General features: G+C 49.1%; 1 protein-coding gene across 1 annotated transcript in view; it reads left to right on the forward strand.

Moving 5' to 3' along the window:
* The first annotated feature begins 9,799 nt into the window (after positions 1–9,799).
* The window catches only part of MTMR3 (myotubularin related protein 3), a 75,736-nt gene continuing 67,009 nt past the window's right edge, over positions 9,800–18,526 (forward strand). The window contains 2 exon segments of the mRNA XM_036392904.2: positions 9,800–9,913; positions 10,554–10,597. The gene's annotated coding sequence lies outside the window, so the exon portion shown is untranslated.

Genomic DNA, 18,526 nt, shown 5'->3' on the forward strand with positions numbered 1-18,526 from the left:
GAGGGGCGGCACCGGGGCCGGGTGTGGATCAGAGGGGCGGCACCGGGGCCGGGAGTGGATCAGAGGGGTGGCACCGGGGCCGGGAGTGGATCTGGGGCCGGGCTGCAGGGGCCAACCGGGCGGGTTTAGCCCCAAAGGCCCCGCTCGCCCTCCGGACCGGCCGCAGCCGCGGGGCCGGGGCAGTTACGGTCCGTGGGTTGTCCTGCGAGTGGAAGGAGCCTGCAGCTCTTCTTCCTTTGAAGGAAAACCAGCTGGTTCAATAAATCACCTTTTGAAGGAGACCTTTTTAACTTAACTGCGCTGCCCCATCCAGTGTCACAGGCGAGGCAGGGAATGGGTTCAGCGGGGACAGGGACCTGTCATAGCCAGCGACCCTCCCAGCCCTCACTGCTTCCCTCGGCTGGGGCTTCTCCTTGCTCTCCGGGGACGTGTGTGTGCATTACAGTCGGACAGCGCAGGAAAAGGGCAATTCTGTCAATTCATACGAGCACCGATAGTGAGAACCCATTCCATCAGTCACATTTACACCGCACCGAAACTCCGGGAACCGGGCGCTTCCCAGCCTGCGGGGATCTCCAGCCGTCACCAATCTCTGCTCCGAAGGGTCTCGGTTCTCCTCCTTGTCCACAGGGAACTCCTGCTAACCTTAGCCCAGAGTCCGGCTTTAGATGGCAAAGTGGCCCAAAATAGAAAGCACGCCGTGCGCTGTGTCGTGCGGCTCCTTAGGGACGGGCTGGACCGAGTCCCGCTCGCGGTGCCCTCCGTGCCCGCACACTCCGGCCAAACGGGGCTCTCGCTGCCCGCCGTGCGGGTGTGCGGGCACCGGGGTGCCCGTGACCCCCGGGGGAGTGAGCAGAGAGCCACACACCCCAGGGCTCCCCCCGGGCCGGCAGCACAGCCGGGCTCTGCTCCCGTCACACAGAGCTGGGTGTTAGGGATTCACACCGCGAATGTCACCACGGGCTGTCTGGAACCTGCCATCTCCCCCATTCTGTTGAATTAGTAATTTTTAAATGAAATATTCATTGTTTCTATTTCTCAAACATCAGTGCACCTGTCAGAGTTTGGCACTGGAGTCCCAGCACCAGCACGCTGTGCAGAACAGCCTACCAGAACCAAACCCCAGTGGTGATGTCGGTCCAAGGTTTGCTCCAATTCTTTTTCCTGGAGGAGAACACTTGGCAACTGAAATATGATTCCCTCGCAAAGGCATCTGTTTATGTCCCCTCCTGTGCCAACCCTCCTCAGAGCAGTGCTGGTGAGATGCCAGGTGACTCAGTGGGCTTTGAATGTGTCATCGAGCTGTTTTGAGTCACTATTCCTCTTTTTGGGGTGTTTTTTGTAACCTTACCAACTGTGTATTCCCTATTTGATTTCCTAAAGCACCGTGAGCTGTTGGAGCCTCTGCCCAAAACTGGGAATATTAACTCCACTTGTATAATTAAATAATTATATGCAGACACACTATTCATATAGATTTATCTGGCAAAAACCCCCCTGCATCTGCTCACCTGTGACAATGTGCCAGAGACCTTCAAGACTTCATGATGGTAAAAGTTAAATCTGAAATCTTAATGGAAATCACAGCTTTCTGATCTCAATGTGCAGGGAAACTGCTGACCTGTCTTGCACAGATAAGGCAAAGCATTAAAGTCATCTGGCTGCTGGTTCTGCTGAAAATCCTTTTTTCAAGGTTCAGTCCAGAGCCATCTGAAGGTACAGGGCAAGCAGCCTTCAGATCAGATGTGGAGGAGCAGAATTTCTCCACGAAAAATCTTTGGAAAATGAGCTTTTATTGAAAGGCTCCTTCCCCGGTGTGATCCATGGGCAGGAGGAAGTTGCTCAGCACTGAAGGTAAGGGAGAGGATGATCAGATGTCACAAGGACGAGTGCCCTGTTCCCACAGTGCTGTCCCAGGGCTGTGACAGCTCCCCAGGATCCCCTCCTGACTCTGGCTGTGTGGGGAGGCTGCTCCCCGCTCAGAGGGTGGCAAGACACAAAAGCAGCTTTTTCATTTTGAGCCACACAAAAAGCACCAGGAGGAGAACAGGAAGGCTGGAGCAAGTCTGGGATGTGCTGCTGGAGGTCAGTGTTTTCCTGCTGGGCTATCATGGATGCTGCAGTCCAGCTTCCCCAACAGCACCAAGGCTTCCAGAGCTTCTGCCTTTGCTCAAATCCCACCTCAAAGTCCCAAATGACATCCTGGGGCTGGGAAGAGGAAGAGGATCTGCTTTGTTGTGCAGCCCCAAAGGGAGCTGTTCTCCTACTGACACAAGAGTCAGCCCACACCCAAACCAGGTGAGGCCCCTGTTGCCCCCCTGCTTCTCCAAGGGACACCAGAGAGGGTTTAATGCTGCTCATGCACAGGTCAGAGGGGCCAGGGAACCCTGAAGGACCAGCACTCTTAGACAGACTTAAAAAATAGAATAAAATGAAAGAGTAATTAAATGGCTGAGGAAAATGTCAGCATAATAAAAAAAAAAAGAGATCTGCAGTACTAAATTGCAAAGTTGTAGAAATTGGCCATTAAATGTTCAAAGCAGCTGAAATGCAATTACAGTAATAGGCATGAATCAGGATAACCCTGGGCTTTGCAATATTTCAATCCAGCTCTACTTTTTCCTTTTTTTTCCTTTTATCTTAACGATATACACATTAACTTATCAAGGACTAATGGAAGTTACAAACCTTGGAATCACAGAATCATGCAGATTGGAAAAGCCCTCCAAGTCTGACCAATTATCCCATTGGCAACTAGACCAGTCACTAAGTGCACATCCATGCATTTTCTGAACATTCCCAGAGATGGCAACCCCACCACTGCCTGTCCAGGACTTTACAACCCTTTAATGAAGGAATTACCCCAAAATCCACCCTGCCCCTGCCCTGGCCCAGCCTCAGGCCGTTCCCTCTGCTCCTGTCCCTGTTCCCTGGAGCACAGCCCGACTCCCCCAGCTGTCCCCTCCTGGCAGGAGCTGTGCAGAGCCACAAGGGCCCCCCTGAGGCTCCTTTGCTCCAGGCTGAGCCCCTGCCCAGCTCCCTCAGCCTCTCCTGGGGCTCCAGCCCCTTCCCAGCTCCGTTCCCTGCCCTGGACACACTGGAGCCCCTCAATGACAATGACACTTTCAACAGCACATCCCTGGCAGCCACACAGCCAAAGGTGTCCATGTTAAACTCTTGACCTGATGGATCCACAGTAATTTATTAACTATGTCTCCAATTTTCCATCAGGCTCCAATTAACCTCCTCTAAGTTTATTCTTAGCCTAAAGTCTTATTGTAGGATAATTTTTCTTTTGGGCACTAATGAAAGTCACCAGAGGTGACCCAAGATGCTTCTCCCTTGATGCCCTGGTGGCACTGCAGCACCAACAGGAACACCAGTTCCCATTGCTCCGGGAGGCTGCAGCTACAGCATCCACCTGGCCAGAGGAACCAAGAGCTGCCCAGCTCTGGAGTTTTCATGGAGCAAGTTCCTGTGGGTGGGAATTCCCAGCAGGCAGAGCCCTGAGCAGGTTACCAGGCTGTGTCTATAGGAAGGAATTATCACTGCAGATATTCAGCTAAAATAATATCCTCTTCTAATGATACTTCAAAGCAGCTCCTCTGATCCAACAGCTTCTTGCCCTCTCTTTGCCTGCTGTTTCTCTAATTATCCAACCTCAGGAGGAAGGTGATTAAGTGCTTATTAAGGAAAATAGATATGGTTTATTATGAAAAGCATTTTTTTCAGGCAGCTTTGTTGTAGCAACACAGCACATGACACAGGTTAGAGTTGTGCCAGTTTGCTTTTCCAGAGAAAAGACAGGTTCAGCAGAAAATATTTTCAACCTTTTACTTTTTATCTCATGAAGCAAACAATGTCATGGGATGGTTTGAGTGGGAAGGGACCTTAAAGTTCACCCCATTCCCACCCCGTGCCATGGCAGGGACACCTCCCACTGTCCCAGGCTGCTCCCAGCCCCAATGTCCAGCCTGGCCTTGGGCACTGCCAGGGATCCAGGGGCAGCCCCAGCTGCTCTGGGCACCTGTGCCAGGGCCTGCCCACCCTGCCAGGGAACAATTCCTGATTCCCAATATCCCATCCATCCCTGCCCTCTGGCAGTGGGAGCCATTCCCTGTGTCCTGTCCCTCCATCCCTTGTCCCCAGTCCCTCTGCAGCTCTCCTGGAGCCCCTTTAGGCCCTGCAAGGGGCTCTGAGGTGTCCCTGGAGCCTTCTCCTCTCCAGGTGAGCACCCCCAGCTCTCCCAGCCTGGATCCATAGGAGAAAATGGTGAGTCTAACATGAAGCTGTATTAATCTAATAATAATAATCTCGTATGGATAATTAGTCCATTAAAGAAATAATATAAGCATCCATAAACCAAGATTTCTGGACATTCTGCCCACACTGAGCTCCTGGCACATCCTCAATCCCAATGGCTTCATAGGTGGCATAGGTGCAGAGCCAGGCCCAACCAGTTGTGCTCCTACCTGGAAACACCAAAGCCATTCCCAGTGTTTCCTCAAAAATGTTGTCTCTGTTCCACTGAATTTGAAGTTCTGTGTCCCCCAAATGTTCCTGTTTGAGTAGTCCTGTGATAATCATCTTGATGGGCAGCCAAGGCATCGTCCTCATGCTGCTTCCCTGCAGCAAAGCGTCACTAATGGCATATCTTGTTGTAAAATGGGGTTATTACAAGACAAAAACATCCTAAAATGAAGCTCTTGCAAAATGTTCTGACCAAAATGATATGTATGTAATAAAAATCTCATTATTTTCAAATTATTCATCTACTTTGTAAGGGAATGAGTCAGAGCATCTGTTTTGGGGCCCCGTCAGGATGACTGGCAGTGCCTCTCTCCTGGCACATTTGAATCAGGGGTGGCCCTCAAGCTGTGCTGACCCCAATGTCACCTGCTGCCACTTGGATTGAATGAACAATGGAACAGCACTTGTTGGGTGGGAGCAGGAAGAATGGAAACACCTACACATGGAGGAACACAGTGTAAATACTGTGGTCAGGGTCAGCATTCTTTTCAGGCATTCACCAAAAACTCAGGAGAGTAAAATGAATGAAACATTTAAATATAATAAAATATGTAAACCCAAACAAAATAAGAGAGATGGGGATGAGGAGAGCTGGTTTTGGGTAAAAAACTGACCAAGGGAGCCAGTTTGGAACCCTGAGAAAGCAAAGTGCCCTGTGTTCCATGGCCTGACTGTTTTTACTGAAGCAGGACTCGGTGTGCTGTTTTTTTAAGACATATCTAACCCTGCCATCAGTTTTTCATCGTAACAGAAACAGCCTGTAAATGCCAGGTGCCTCTTGGGGCCACAGGAGGAAAGTGTATTAAAGGGCCCTGAGTGGTAGCAGGGGCAGGAAAGGACCTGGCACAGCTTTGGTTTTGCTGTTCCTCCCTGTTCCAGGTGGGGATGGCTCCAGGACTGCAGCCCTGGGCAGGATGGGCACGAGAGCAGCCTCTGGAAAGGTGATCTGAGGGACCAGGGCAGGGTGACCCAGCACAGGAAGCTCTCACCTCACCACCACCAGGTGCAGATTTTAACACAGCAAATCTCTCAGGTGCCATTTGGCCTGCAACTGCAGCCCAAGGAATATCTTCCCACACCAGGCACCTCTTTCCTCTCCATAAGAAGCCAGTTGGTAACTCCATGGCTGTGCCCCAAATGGTAAGAACAGTTTGGAAAGGACTCACTGGGCTTTTAGTGTCAGCTGTCAGTGGCAATGGCATCAGGGGACAGCAGCTCTGGGAAGGATGACCCAGAGCCTCGGGACCTGAGCTGCTGGAAGCCCTGGTGTTCTCATGTTTCAGCCCAGACTTCTCATGGCCATCGGATACTTGTTTTCTCATACAGGAACATCACCCTTGCTCTTAAGGGAGATGTGTTTACTGCTGTGTTTACTCCCTAAGTTTCACAAAGAACAACTGTATCTTCTCTCAGCATTCAGGTTTTCTGGCTAAACAAATTATCTCAACATCCTTGTATAAGAAAAAAAAACAGGATTAGCCTAGAATTACTTTCCAGTCACATTTTAAGTTTGTGTCCCCTGATTAAAAGTGACCAGAGCTGCATGCAGAATTCCAGAGCAGGTTGCAGCAGAGGCTTCTATAATGGCATTAACATTCCCCTTCTCCTGGAAATACCTCTGTGTGTGTGTGTGCTTTTTGTCAGATCTGCTTCAGACTGGGAGTTTGTCGTCATCTCGAGATCAACAAATACACCCAGATTTTTCCCTTCTTCTGTCATTTCCAGCTGATGAGCTCCCAGCTTGCAGCAGAGATTCTTGTTAGCAATTCCCAAGGGCATGACCTTGTACTTTCCACTATTAAATTTCATCCCATTTCCAGTGTGCCAGCACTCCATGTTATCCAGCTCTTCCAGCAGTACAGCTATTCCTGCTGCACAGCCAGTGCCTCCCAGCTTTGTGCCATCAGCAAATGCCATCAGCTCCCTCCTACCTTTTGTTCCAAGGCCTGTCTGAAAAATATTGTGCAAGAGCAAAAGCACACATGGGCCAGGCTGTGGTCCTGGGATCCAGGGAGGGGGGGCTACCTGGGGGGAACATGGGAATCCAGGCACTTTCTGACCATTCTTCCCTTTGTAATCTCACAAATTCCCTTGGTGCATCCACAGCTGGTGCATGTTTGAGGTGACTTCCCTACCTTTTCCACCTAGCTATCATTTTTATGGACCTGATTTCCACTAATTTACTGAATAAGTTAATGCATCTATTATACATCCATGTCTAGGAAACAATTATCAAGGGTATAATCTTAGTTAAAAGCAATCAATCTTTATGTATGCAAAGACACATCACATTTTTATTTTACATTTTAAACTTACTTGCCTGTCCCCAACTTTTTCCTTTTTATTTTATATTTTAAGCTTTTAATGCTCTTGAGGTCACACTAACAGGTGTGTTACTTTACTTCCTCCAGCTTAAAACCAGCCAGTGCTTCAGGAGTTCCTCCATAATTCATTACCACCCTCCACCCCCCACATTAAAACCCCTGTACTGGATGAGTGAGGATACACTGCAGGTCCTTCAGGATTCTGGGTTTGGGAACACCTCGTTCCCTGAGCTGTGTGTCAGGTTCTCAGAGGCCTTGCTCTCCCTTTGGGTCCAGTAATTTCCATTTCCATAAAATAATTCTTATCCTTTGCTCTGATCATCATGGAAAATAGAAGTAAAAGTCATTTAACACTGAGCCATGTACTAAAAAATAGCCTGGAACACAAGATGCAGAGAGGTTTGGGACACAAGACATGGAATGTCTCCGTGCACTGTGTGTGACCAGATTGGTAAAGATAAAAGGTACAAATATAACAAGCAGCTGGAAGTGCCAGCTTTTCCTGTCACAGGGAGGGCACTGCAGGATTTCCCCCTCTTTAAGGACCAGAAGGAGCACCCAGCAGGTTCTGCTGTACAGGAGCCCCAGGTCTCCAGGATCCAGCTTCCCAAAGTAGGTCACATTTGATCTCCCTCCAGGCACACTGCAAAAGGCAACATTTAACAGGGACTTCTCAAAATTCATATTTTGCTTGCTGATGCTGTCAACACACATCCTTTTCAGCTACAGCTCTACTGGCTCTACATATTTTCATTCCTTTTGGGTGTAAACAGGCCAGGAATCCTGTTTTTCCCTTCAGTTACCTGTATTTCTTCCAAAGTTCCTCTGAAAGTACATATTGACATTCAGATCACATTTGCATTCAGATGATGCCTTGTTGTTGGAAAAAGTCCCTTCAGAGGGGCTGATTAACTCCCTTTCAAATGTTTGCTGTCCCTGACCAAGGGAGCCAAACCAGAACACAGCTCACTGTGTGGCTCATATCTGAGTGTGAAGACACAGGCTTCTGTATTTTGCATTGTTCCCTCTGAACGCTTCTGCTCCTTGCAGCTTAGACATGACCTAATGACAGACTGAAGTCCATCTGTTACAATGACTAGCCTTGGACTCAGAGGGAGAGTCCTGGGGATAATTTAGGAGTGCATTTTATAGCTACTTGCAAGCATTTCATTTCAGATCAAGGCAAACATGAGGAGCAGGTGGAAATCTCCCGCAAAAGTACAACCTGACCTACATATGGTATTGTAAATTAAAGATATGTATAAAAATAAAACATTAACGATCCATCACAGTTGCAACAAAGCCCAGATATAAATCTTGCTGCTGGAAAGGAGCTCCATTGCACAAGGCTTAGCTAGAGCTTCATTTTGGAACCAGCAGCGTTCCTGCCACCTCCAACACTGCTGCTGCTCTCCAGCTTTCCTGTGTTTTCTGTAGCTTAATGCTCACAGGCCTTTTGCTTTATCTCAGTCTCTCAGTTCCATGTGGTTTTTGGCAGTCCAGCCTCATGCTGGCTCCCAGCTCCCCGTTACCTCATGCTTTAGGAGCCATGGGCTGTGCAGGGTGGCTTGGACAGCGCGTGGCCTGGTGGCGTGGGGCCACACATGTTCCCACAGCTGAGCTGAATGTCACCAAAGCAACACTGGAAACATTGGCCAGAAGAACTTGCACACCAGAATGGCTTCTGTAGATCACAGAATAATCTGAGTCCACAAGGATCATCAAGTCCAAACCTTTTAGTGGCACCGCCCTGACCAACTGAGCTAATCCCAGGTTATAGTGGAACAGGGTGTTTCTCCAGGGATTTTTGAGGATCCTGAGGAGGATGGATGGCAGTGAGGTGTGGGAACACACACCTCAGCCCCCCTCAGCACACACTTCCACTGTTACCTGACTCACAATACGAGATGGCTGCCAAAACTCTGCTGAGACCCTGCCGGTTCCACAGCCTCGCTCATTCAGTGCCAGGCTTATAGACCTCACAGGGGGGTAACGGGCAAGTTGGCTTCACAGAATCACAGAACCACAGAATAGCTGGGACCTCTGGAGATCATCCAGTCCAACCCCCTGGACATGGTTACCTTGAGCAGGTGACACAGGAATACGTCCAGGGTTTGGATTATTCCAGAGAGGGGGTCTCCATGCCCTCCCTGGGCAGCTGGTCCAGTGCTCTGCTCAATGGATAGCTCTTCCTCATGTTGAGGTAGAATTTCTTGTGTTTTACTTTATGGCCATTGCTCCTTGTTCTGTCTCTGGGCACCACTGAAAACAATCTGGTACTATCCTCTGACACCCCTTGGAGATATTTGCACGGATCGATGAGATCCCCTCTGAGTTTTCCCTTCTCCAGACTAGCCAGGCCCGGCTCCAGCAGTGTCTGCTCCTCAGGGAGATGCTCAGTCCCTTACTCATTCCTGTCGGCCCTGCCTCCCATGCTCGGAGGGGCCGAGGGATGGCAGCCGCCTCCTGAGGGCACGGCGAGCGCTGAGGCCAGCGGGGCCGCCACGTTACAGATTAGAAAAAACTTTTCACCGTCCGGGCGGTCAGACCTCGGAAGGGGCTGCCCGGGGAGGTGTGGAGGGTGGTGGAGTCACCCTCTCTCGGTGCCTTCGAGAGGCGTCTGTCGCTGGGTGATGTGGGGTGGTGATTTAGGAGTTACGGTGACGGTGCTGGGCTGACGGTTGGAAGAGACGAAGTTAAACCAGTAGATGCTCTTAAACCAGTAGATGATCTTCCAGCCTTGGTGGCGCCGCGATTCCGTGATTCCCCGATTCCGTGATTCCCCGATTCCGTGATTCCCTGATTCCGTGACCCCGCGGTCCCCTCAGCGCGAGCCGGGGGCCGCCCCCCCCCCTTTCCTCCCCTCCCCTCAGGGTGGAGGGCGGGAGCGGCGCGCGCCGGCCCCGCCCCGCGGGGGGAGGAGGGAGGAGGCCGCGCGGCCGCCATGTTGTTGTGTCCGTGAGGCGGCGACGGCGGCCCCGAGCCCGCAGCGACCCCGGCCCCGGCAGGACGCCGCGCCCCGGCACGGGCGGGGGCTCCGCGCCATGCCCTGCCCAGCGGTAAGGACCCGCCGGGGTGCCCCTTGTCCTGCAGCGGGGAGGGCCGGCCCGCCGCGCCGGGGCCTGGCGGAGCGCGGCCGCGCTGTCACTGAGGGCCGCACACGCCCCCTCGGCTGCGGGTGAGGGGCGGCGGCGGGGCCGGCACGGCGCCCTCGGCCCCGCTCTGCTCTGCTCCGCTCCGCTCGGCACGGCACGGCCGGCCGGAGGAGGAGAAGGCGGCCCGGCTCCGCGGCCGCGGTGCGGCGGCCTCTCGTCCCCGGGCGAGCGGCGATGCCGGGCGGCCCGGGGCCGGGCCCTGCGCTGCCGGGTTCGAGCGGCCGGGCCAGGGTGGGCTCCCCGAGGCAGAGGGGCTCCTACTGCCCGAGGCCTGCGGGCCTCGCCCGACACTGCCGGCCCCCGCCCCGCCCGTTGGGGTGGCCGGTCCTCGCCGAGCCCGGCCGGGGATCGTCCCATGCCGCTGGCAGCCGCCGGCCCCTGCTCGGCTGCTCCGGCGCTGGGGCTGTGGTGTCAGCAGAGTTCAGCTGCCCTTATGCGTGCGGCCGAAATTCCTGTTCCTTTTCTAAGTGGGACTTGTTAAGACTTTATATTTATATGGTTTTGGGGCTTTAATTACGCCTCTTCCCCGTGTTCCTTTTAACAGTCCTGTTCTTTCGCTGGGATGTGAGCAGATGTTGCCCTTCCCCGGTAAGTGCTTTGCCCCACAACGTGGAGTTTAAGTTTGTGCATTGAAGTTGTTCCTGCTCTTGCTCTTTTAGACAATGTTTTCTTGATCAGCAGATGAGACCTGGTGTTTCTTCACAACTTTGTACAGGAAACTGATTTTTTTCCTTTCTGTGCACACTTCCCTTACTGTGGGAAGGTTGGGTGTGAGCTTGTAACTCTTGCAGACTTCAGGTCTTGTAGGCACTTTTCTGTGTGCTTCACCTGTTTGTTTTCTTGTGTGATGTAGCCATGTGCAATAAAGCTTTCTTTTAGAAGGAAAGAACTTGGCTAGTGAATCATGTCAGGTAGTGCTGAGTGGAATCACAGCTTGGCTTTCTGGTGAATATAAAAGCATATTTATATTATTTATATTATAAAGGTGAGTCTGCTGGGAAGGGTTGGCAGCGTGACGGAAGGAGCTCTGACAGGTTTGTTGTAGTACCTGTCATGCTCTGAGTTTCAGATAAAGAACTGAGATGCCTTTTGTCTGCTGCTAAAGCGTGTGGTATTAGGAAATGAACTTTTTTGGTGGAGATGAAGGAGGTTTTATGAAGGAGTGCTTGTAAACTGGAGGGGAGGAGGCTGACATCTGATACCTGCTTTGCTTCAGCTGTTACTGATTACAGTGGGCTTGAGAGATAGAAGTGGTGCTTTCTTTCCTAGCACAGGAAATACTGGGCTGTAAGTGTTGAAACTTTGTGCAGATAAGTGAAGGCGGGGCGTGAGGTTCTGAAGTGTTTCAGTGACAAGGTTCTGTGCCTGCTTTGGAGCTTGGGGAAGGGCAAAGGTGCACCAGCAGTGATATATCTCTGCACTGAAAGGTGCTCTTGTCCCACTTCAGGTTATAGGAATGATAAATGGAGAGCCAGGCTGAATTCTCTCACTGGCAGTGCTATAGGTGCCTGTCTGGGGTACTGTTAGTATCTATGCATCAACTATCTGCACTTGCAATTATTAAAATATCAATGTTAACCTGCTCAAGGAACAAGCCCTGCAACCCACAAATGATACCACAAAAGTGGAATAGGTCAGCTTGATAAGCTCTCGTTTCATTTTATTTATTTATTTTCCATAAAAATGGCCATCTACAGCTGGAGGAGACAGAAATGGAGCCTGCCCAGGCTTCTGAAATAGAGGCTACAATATTTTATCTCAGATCTCATTCCACCTACATGCAAGCCAGGATGATGGAGAGAAGTATGTTGTCAGCTTGCAGGAGTAGGAGGAACGTGGCTGTGCAGTGCTTTGCTGGCAAGTAACCTGGAAAAAAGGAGTAACTTAGGAGAAGGGGATCTTTGGGCTGCTGGAGTAACAGGCAGGAGCCTGGCAGGTCTGATGGGCCAGGGAAGAGGAATTGTCTCTGTGGAGGAGGAACTGCCTTGGCATCCAGCATGGAGCTTGAGATCCTTCACCTGCACAGCTCAAAGGGCTGTGAAGGCTGGTCCTGCTCTGGTGGCTTCCTACTGGGAATTGTAACTGGATACAACAGGATAGGGCTCTTCCAGTTGGTGTGGATGATGTCTTCAGAGCACGTGACTCCAAACAGCCAGATTAGTGCTTATCAAATCCTGTGAACCAGAATGAAACCCCCAGATACTTAAACATGCCTGTGTTTCATAGTAGCTTTCACTGGCTGAATCAAAGCAATGTCATGTTTCTCTCAAAATAACCTGTTAGGTACTGAATGGCCTCAGAAATAACTGCAACTGTTCTGCATTTGTCTCCAGCCTGAGTAGCTGGCGGTGTACAGATTCTGCCTGTGAGATCCCATGTGGGTTTTAAACTCTGAGAAATGAGCTTCATGTCTTGGAACTTCAGCCCTCCTCTAGATATTGGTGCTGTAACTTCCCAGTGCTGTCAGGAAAACTTTGGGGATATGCTTAGGGCTCAGTTTGTGCTGTAATTCCTGTGAAGAACTGGATTGTTTAAAGGCAAGTATATCTGTCTTCGTGGCGCTTCAGAATTTCAGGGCGACTGAGTGGTTTGCTTGAAAGACCTCAAAGTGAAGTTGGTGACAGAGTGAAGACCCAAAAGTGAAGTCAGTGGCAACTGAATTATTGGAAGTACTGACATTTTACTGGAGCTGTTTACTATGCCCAGCAAAGAGCTGGAGCCCTCAGCTCCTGCTGCCTTCCAGCTTCTACCTTGGATGCCTTAGCCCCAAACATTGCAGTGTACATTGCAAACGTGTCAGCTGCTTGTGGGATGGGCAGAGGTCACAAACCACAGCCTCCTTTGGTGTCAGCTGGCCTTATTTGGAGAGCAGCTTTAGCAAAACAGCCCCAACTTTGTCTCTTTGCTTTGAGCAGCTGAGAAGCACTGACAGAATGGACTTGATACCACAGAAGGGTAGACTGGAGCATGAGTCTTCCTGACTTGTTCCTCTTTCATAGTTTCTGGTAGTGGTGTCAGGGAGGTGACCCCCAGCTGGCTGTAGGTTTTCCAGGGGCAATGTGTCATCCCTTAGGGAAGGCCTTGAGTCCATCCCTGCTGCTCAGAGCCACAGGGAGGAACGAGTCTGTAGTAGCAGGGAAGAACTGCAGCATGATCTTGTTGCAAGCAGTGGTATCTCTGACATTCGGTGTGTTACAAGGTGTCAGGTTGTGCTGCTCTGAGCCTCAGGTGCTCTGTTCTCCTTCAGGAAGTACCAGTGTGCACCTGGAAGTGAGGCTTGGGCCTGCAGAGCCATGCAAAGTGAGCTGGGGAGGAAGGGAGGGAGGGAAACAGGCGACTTTCTGGAACGTTGGTTGAAATGGAAAAGCTGTTTCTGGAGTTGTGGATGTCCAGCAGGAAGCACTGTTTGTAAAGGCTTCACCTAAAACACAGTTGCTGATGCCTGGCTTTGGTTTGTCTTCTGAAGCTCCTCAGACTTGGAATCTTCAGGTGGAGTCTGGAAAGCAGCAGTTGTTTTGACAGTGAGTGTGGCTGCAGGTTAAGCTGGTAACTGGATGGGTGCTCTGTGGGACTTCTGGGGCAGCTGGATCCTTCAGAGGCACTGCTCCTCCTCATGGGTATTAATGCTGAAAATAGTTGCAACAAGGTAACCATGCTAAGATCCATCTGGAAGTTTTTTTGGAATTTGTGTGTGCACATGCCTGAGTGAGGCAGCTAATGGCATTGTAATAGCTGTCATGGTGGTGGTGGAACTCTTCCAGACTGATAAGGAAGGGGGGAAAAGCCCAGGCTCTACAAAAGACTTCCTAAATAGAGTGTTCTTGGCCTTCCTTGGGGGAGCTGGATTTCAGAAGACTTGAGCTGGTTGTTCCTTGTTCAGTGATACTGTAACTAAACTTATCCAAGCTGCTGTATTGAATTATTGCCATTTCTGAAAAATTATTAACTTGAGCAAGACTGCAGTGGAAGTTGATTTTGGAGTAGTAAATCCATTATTTTTCCTCTTGATTAGGAGTGCAGTGAAGAGCTGTAAAGCAGCATTGGTGGGCTGGCTTGGGGGCAGGCAGTTGTACATCACCACTCATGCCAGTAATGAAATGTGTCCTCAGGAACACAAGCAGATAGATCCTAAGCAGTATCAGCCCTCTTTTTAAAGAGAAATTGAACCAAAATGCTGAATTGGAAATACTTCAAAATGCAACTTTGCAGCTGGGTGTTAGTTGAAGGAGGGCAGAACATCAAAGAAACTGAGGCTTGGAGGAGCCCTGGGAGGTGACAAGCAAAGCAAGTTGTTCTTTGCCTTGCTCAGCACATCTGGCTGTTGTTTGCAGCATTCATTGTGATGGGCTGACAAACCACGATGGAAATGGGGCTGGGCTTGCTGCAGAGAGCTTCATCCCAGGTGCTGCTGGGGCTGATGCAGTCCCTGCCTTCTGTGGCAGTGGTTGTTAGGTGGGGCAGTTATCCTGTCACCTGTGGAATCTGCTTGAAGCTGGAATGAAATCAGAAACTTGGTGTTAGTCCCTGGCCACTTGGGAAGAGCTGGGCTTTCCAAAGGGCAGCCAGAACAGAGCAGCCCCTGACTGGGGGGTGTTCTTCAGAGCCATAACAGGGAATGTTAAAGCTTTGGTCTTCTGGGACTGGACAGCAGGGAAGGCTGCCATGAGGCTCAGAGCTCCCAGAACATGGTCTAGAAGGCATGTGGGAAAGACTTGTATTCTGTTACTTTGATATTTAACTATCTTTTTCCATCCTGTGTGTGTTGATCTCAAGCTGTGTGTTCTGTGCTCCCCTCCTTTCAATTTTATTCCAAAAACTCCTACATCATCTGCAGAGTGACCTTGTCTTGGGTTAATTTCAGAACTGAAGTTCTTCTTTACTGGGCCTATCTCTAGCACATATACCAGATTTCACCTCTCAGGTCCTGCTTGGTTTAGCCCTTACTGAGATAAGAATTGAAAAAGACTTTTCCCACTCTAATTTCTGCTGCTTACTTTTCAAGTGGACATCATTGTCCCAGTAACTTTGCTTGCTGGATGTATTTCTCCCTTCACACCAGCCCATGGCTAAGACTTCTACCACAGGCTCTTGTACCCTATTTCAAGAAAGATTTTCATCAGGGAAAACCAGTGAAAATGGTATAAATCTTTCTTTAACTGAGATTTCTGAAAACAAAGTAGCACGAAATAAATCTCTAGGGTGCCTGTCTGTATGATGAAGTCTTTTGTATATACAAGTCTAATAGTCTCTAAGTATTTTGGATTGTTCTGGTACTCTGAGGTTTAGTTTCTGGAACATGTAATCAGTATGGGGGGGAGTAATACACCAGGTTGAATTTGTGGAGGAAGGCTGCTGCATTGCCATAATTAAGTCTTTGTAGTTTTTCTTTCGAATACCAGAGATTTGTGCACTGCTATAGACATTATTTATAGAAACACTGGTAGAACAGTTTTGTGTTGCCCTTTTGTGGGCCTCATTTGCTTCTCCAAGTTTGGGACTGCAAACGAGGGCTGTAATCAAAGCATTAATTCTGTGGTGTTACCTGAAAGGACAAATAAAAATAGTTTCTTTTTCCCTGTACTTTTAAAGGAGGGTTTTGACTTCTCTATCAGCCAGGAAAAGGCAGATTCCTGACAAAATGAGACTTGTTTTCTCCAATGCTGCCTTTTCTGCTGGTGGAAGTGCCTGGGGGGAGCTGCTGCCAGGCACCTGAGGGAGGAGAGGGCAGAAACCCTGTCTGTGTAGTTGACATGGAGTCAGTGAAGACAAGATGCTCTTGGTTGGCTTCCTGAGTGTCCTTGGAGAGCAGAGCAAAGGCAGGATTGACTGCAGGGCACCTCCCCAGCTCACCCTGAGGGCAGCCTCTCACACAGGGCTCATGTGCATCATAAGACTCACAGGCCCTGTGAGTCTGACTCCTCAGTTCCTCTGAGGTTTGACTGTCCTGGGCAAGTAGGATTCTGATTTTTTGGGGTTTCTGTACAGTGGTGGCAGGATTTCAGAAAACAGATGGAAAATCAGATCTTCCCTTGAGTATCTTCCCTGTTATGTAGAGTTTAGCACTGTCTAGGTCAAGGGTAGACTAGCAGAATACTGATTTTTGGTTTTTCAGTTGCTAGGAATAGGAGTTGAAAGTGTTGAAGAGTTGAGTGAAACTGAAGGGTGGATTAAAGCAACTGTAACAACAAGAGTGGGGACACAGAGATTAAGAACAATTTATTTAAACTGTACTGCTGGAACTATGGCTGTGGAGTGTTAATACCTTCCACATCCTACACAAGATGCTGCCTGAGTAAAGTAACTTCAGGTGCTTTTGAAGTGAGGCCTCAGTTTTGTACAGGAGATGTCAGAAGGATCCAGTCTAGCACTGATCCACCATTTAGCTCTGTCCTGTCACTCTCATGGTATCACTGTGTCCATTCAAAATGAGCTCAAGTCCAAGGCTACTCATGGAAGTGGCTGCCACTAGGTCTGGAATTGGTGGAAAGTTTCCTTGGTATTTCTAGGCTTGGAATTGGTGGGAAGCATTTCGCTGGGATGTTCTCTGCAGCAGTTAGGGGGGACCAGCAGCCTGGCTGTCCCTGTTCCCCCTGGGAGTGGATGAGGACAGGAGGGAGCCGTGGCTGTGGCTGGCTGAGCTCATCTCTGGGAGCCATAATTGACCTCACTGTGTACCTGGGGAAGCTTTGCTGTTCATTGCTATCATGGAGACTTCAGCACACAGAGATGAGCTGCTGGGAAGTTGTGCTTGATGCATCCTGGTTGGCCTGGAGACCTTTCCACTCCTAGTGCTGCATGTGCTGCAGCTGGAGCCTGTCTGGAGTTTCACCTGCATCCAGCAGCCTTTGGTGTCTTCTCCAACTAAAATTGCTGTTGTCAAAGCTGACTTCTGCTCTTCTGTGGGTCTCTAAGTTCAGGCTTTTCAAATACTTGTCTGTCCCCTGACAAAGAGCAGATGAGCCAAAATTAGAGGTGGTGAGAAGAAAACTCACCTGCCATATCACAGAGTGGCTTGGCTTGGAATTTAATGGGAGGACATTTCTGAACTCTCTGCAGCCAGGTTGCTGTGGTCTGACAGAGTAGAAACACCTCTCTTTGAAGTGTTTTCACCTGATAGCTTTGATTTTTTTTTAATTGTTATATTTGAATTTTCTTTTTTTCCTTTTTATTCACATCTGAGAACAAATACTTAGTGTAGCATAGGCATGGTTGAACTTTTGATCCAAGAAACCTGACTAAAATGTCTAAGCAGATTGCATTTCTAGATTATTTTGATTATTTTCCTTTAATAAATGGAAGCTTGAAAGCAAGTGAAGTGTACTTAATGTAAACTTGCAAATTTACTGCCATTGCCTGCAGAACTTTTCTTTCCATCTAAACGCTGTGCATGGTTTTTTAAGAGTGGATAAGCTTTCCATCAAATTAATGACTAATCCTTATCAAACAAGTGTTCATCTTTACAATTAGAGAACAGGAATGCTTAATTGTGTGCTGATTGGTGAACATACTAGTCATGAGTACATTTGAGAATTCAGATTCTTCATTTTCTCTCACTGCTGGTAGCAGGAATTTGCTGTGAACAGGGCATTATATTCTGGTTGGATACCCATTATAATTAAATTATCATCTTTGTCTATGTTCAGTGAACCTTTCTTTGAGTAACTTCCAAAAGAATGCACCTTTTTGCACTTTGGGAAAATCTGAACTCTCTGAGGAAAAAGGAGGAAGATGGAACAAGGTAAATATTTTGAGGTCTGCTCAGCTTTCCTTGTAGGTTTGGCTGGTGGATTATGGTCAAGGCACAGTTGTGTTCTAATGCAGAATACAATAGCTTGCTTGTTTTCTTTTACTTTGGGCTGGAATCTCTTAATCCCTTCAGACTCAAGCATGAGTATCACATGATTTGGAGGTGTTTGGTTAGTGTGCTTCACTGCTGCAGAGCATCCCTGGCCGTAACAGATGAGTAAATTGGGGCTGCACAGAGAAGCCCCATGGAAATTTTCAGTTTTGGAGATCCATGGCCAAGGGTTTAGTATTTTAGGCTGGGTTGTGTTCTGGCAAAGCCATGTGGTCAGTTAGACTTGGCAGTAAGGAAAGAGGTCAGATACCTGCTCTAAAATTCCAAATTCATTATAAAAAGGATTCCAGCTTCAATGTACTGACACTGTACCTGAGTGTTCAGTATCCTACAGTGTTCAAATCATTACAAGGGAATTTGGGGCAAAACCTCCTGGTAGGAAAACTGGTGGTACAGCTAATTGTAGGTCCTTCTTTTAGAGTCTGTGACCACATGGGGCATCAGTGGATACAGAACTGTGGAAGTAACACACAGGAACCCTTGTTAAAGTAAACGAATGATAAATATTCATTAAGAGTGAATTTCAAAAAGCATAGCTCCCTGTATAGCTGTCTAATGGTACCAATGTGCCTGGTCACTGTCATGTTGCTTTCCCCCCCTTCAGTTCTGCAGGCTTTAGAAGCTGGAACCAAAATGCCTTGCACTTGTCAAACTGGAAT

This window comes from Molothrus ater, chromosome 18, assembly GCF_012460135.2.
Source record: "Molothrus ater isolate BHLD 08-10-18 breed brown headed cowbird chromosome 18, BPBGC_Mater_1.1, whole genome shotgun sequence".
In the NCBI taxonomy this organism is placed as follows: Eukaryota; Metazoa; Chordata; class Aves; order Passeriformes; family Icteridae; genus Molothrus; species Molothrus ater.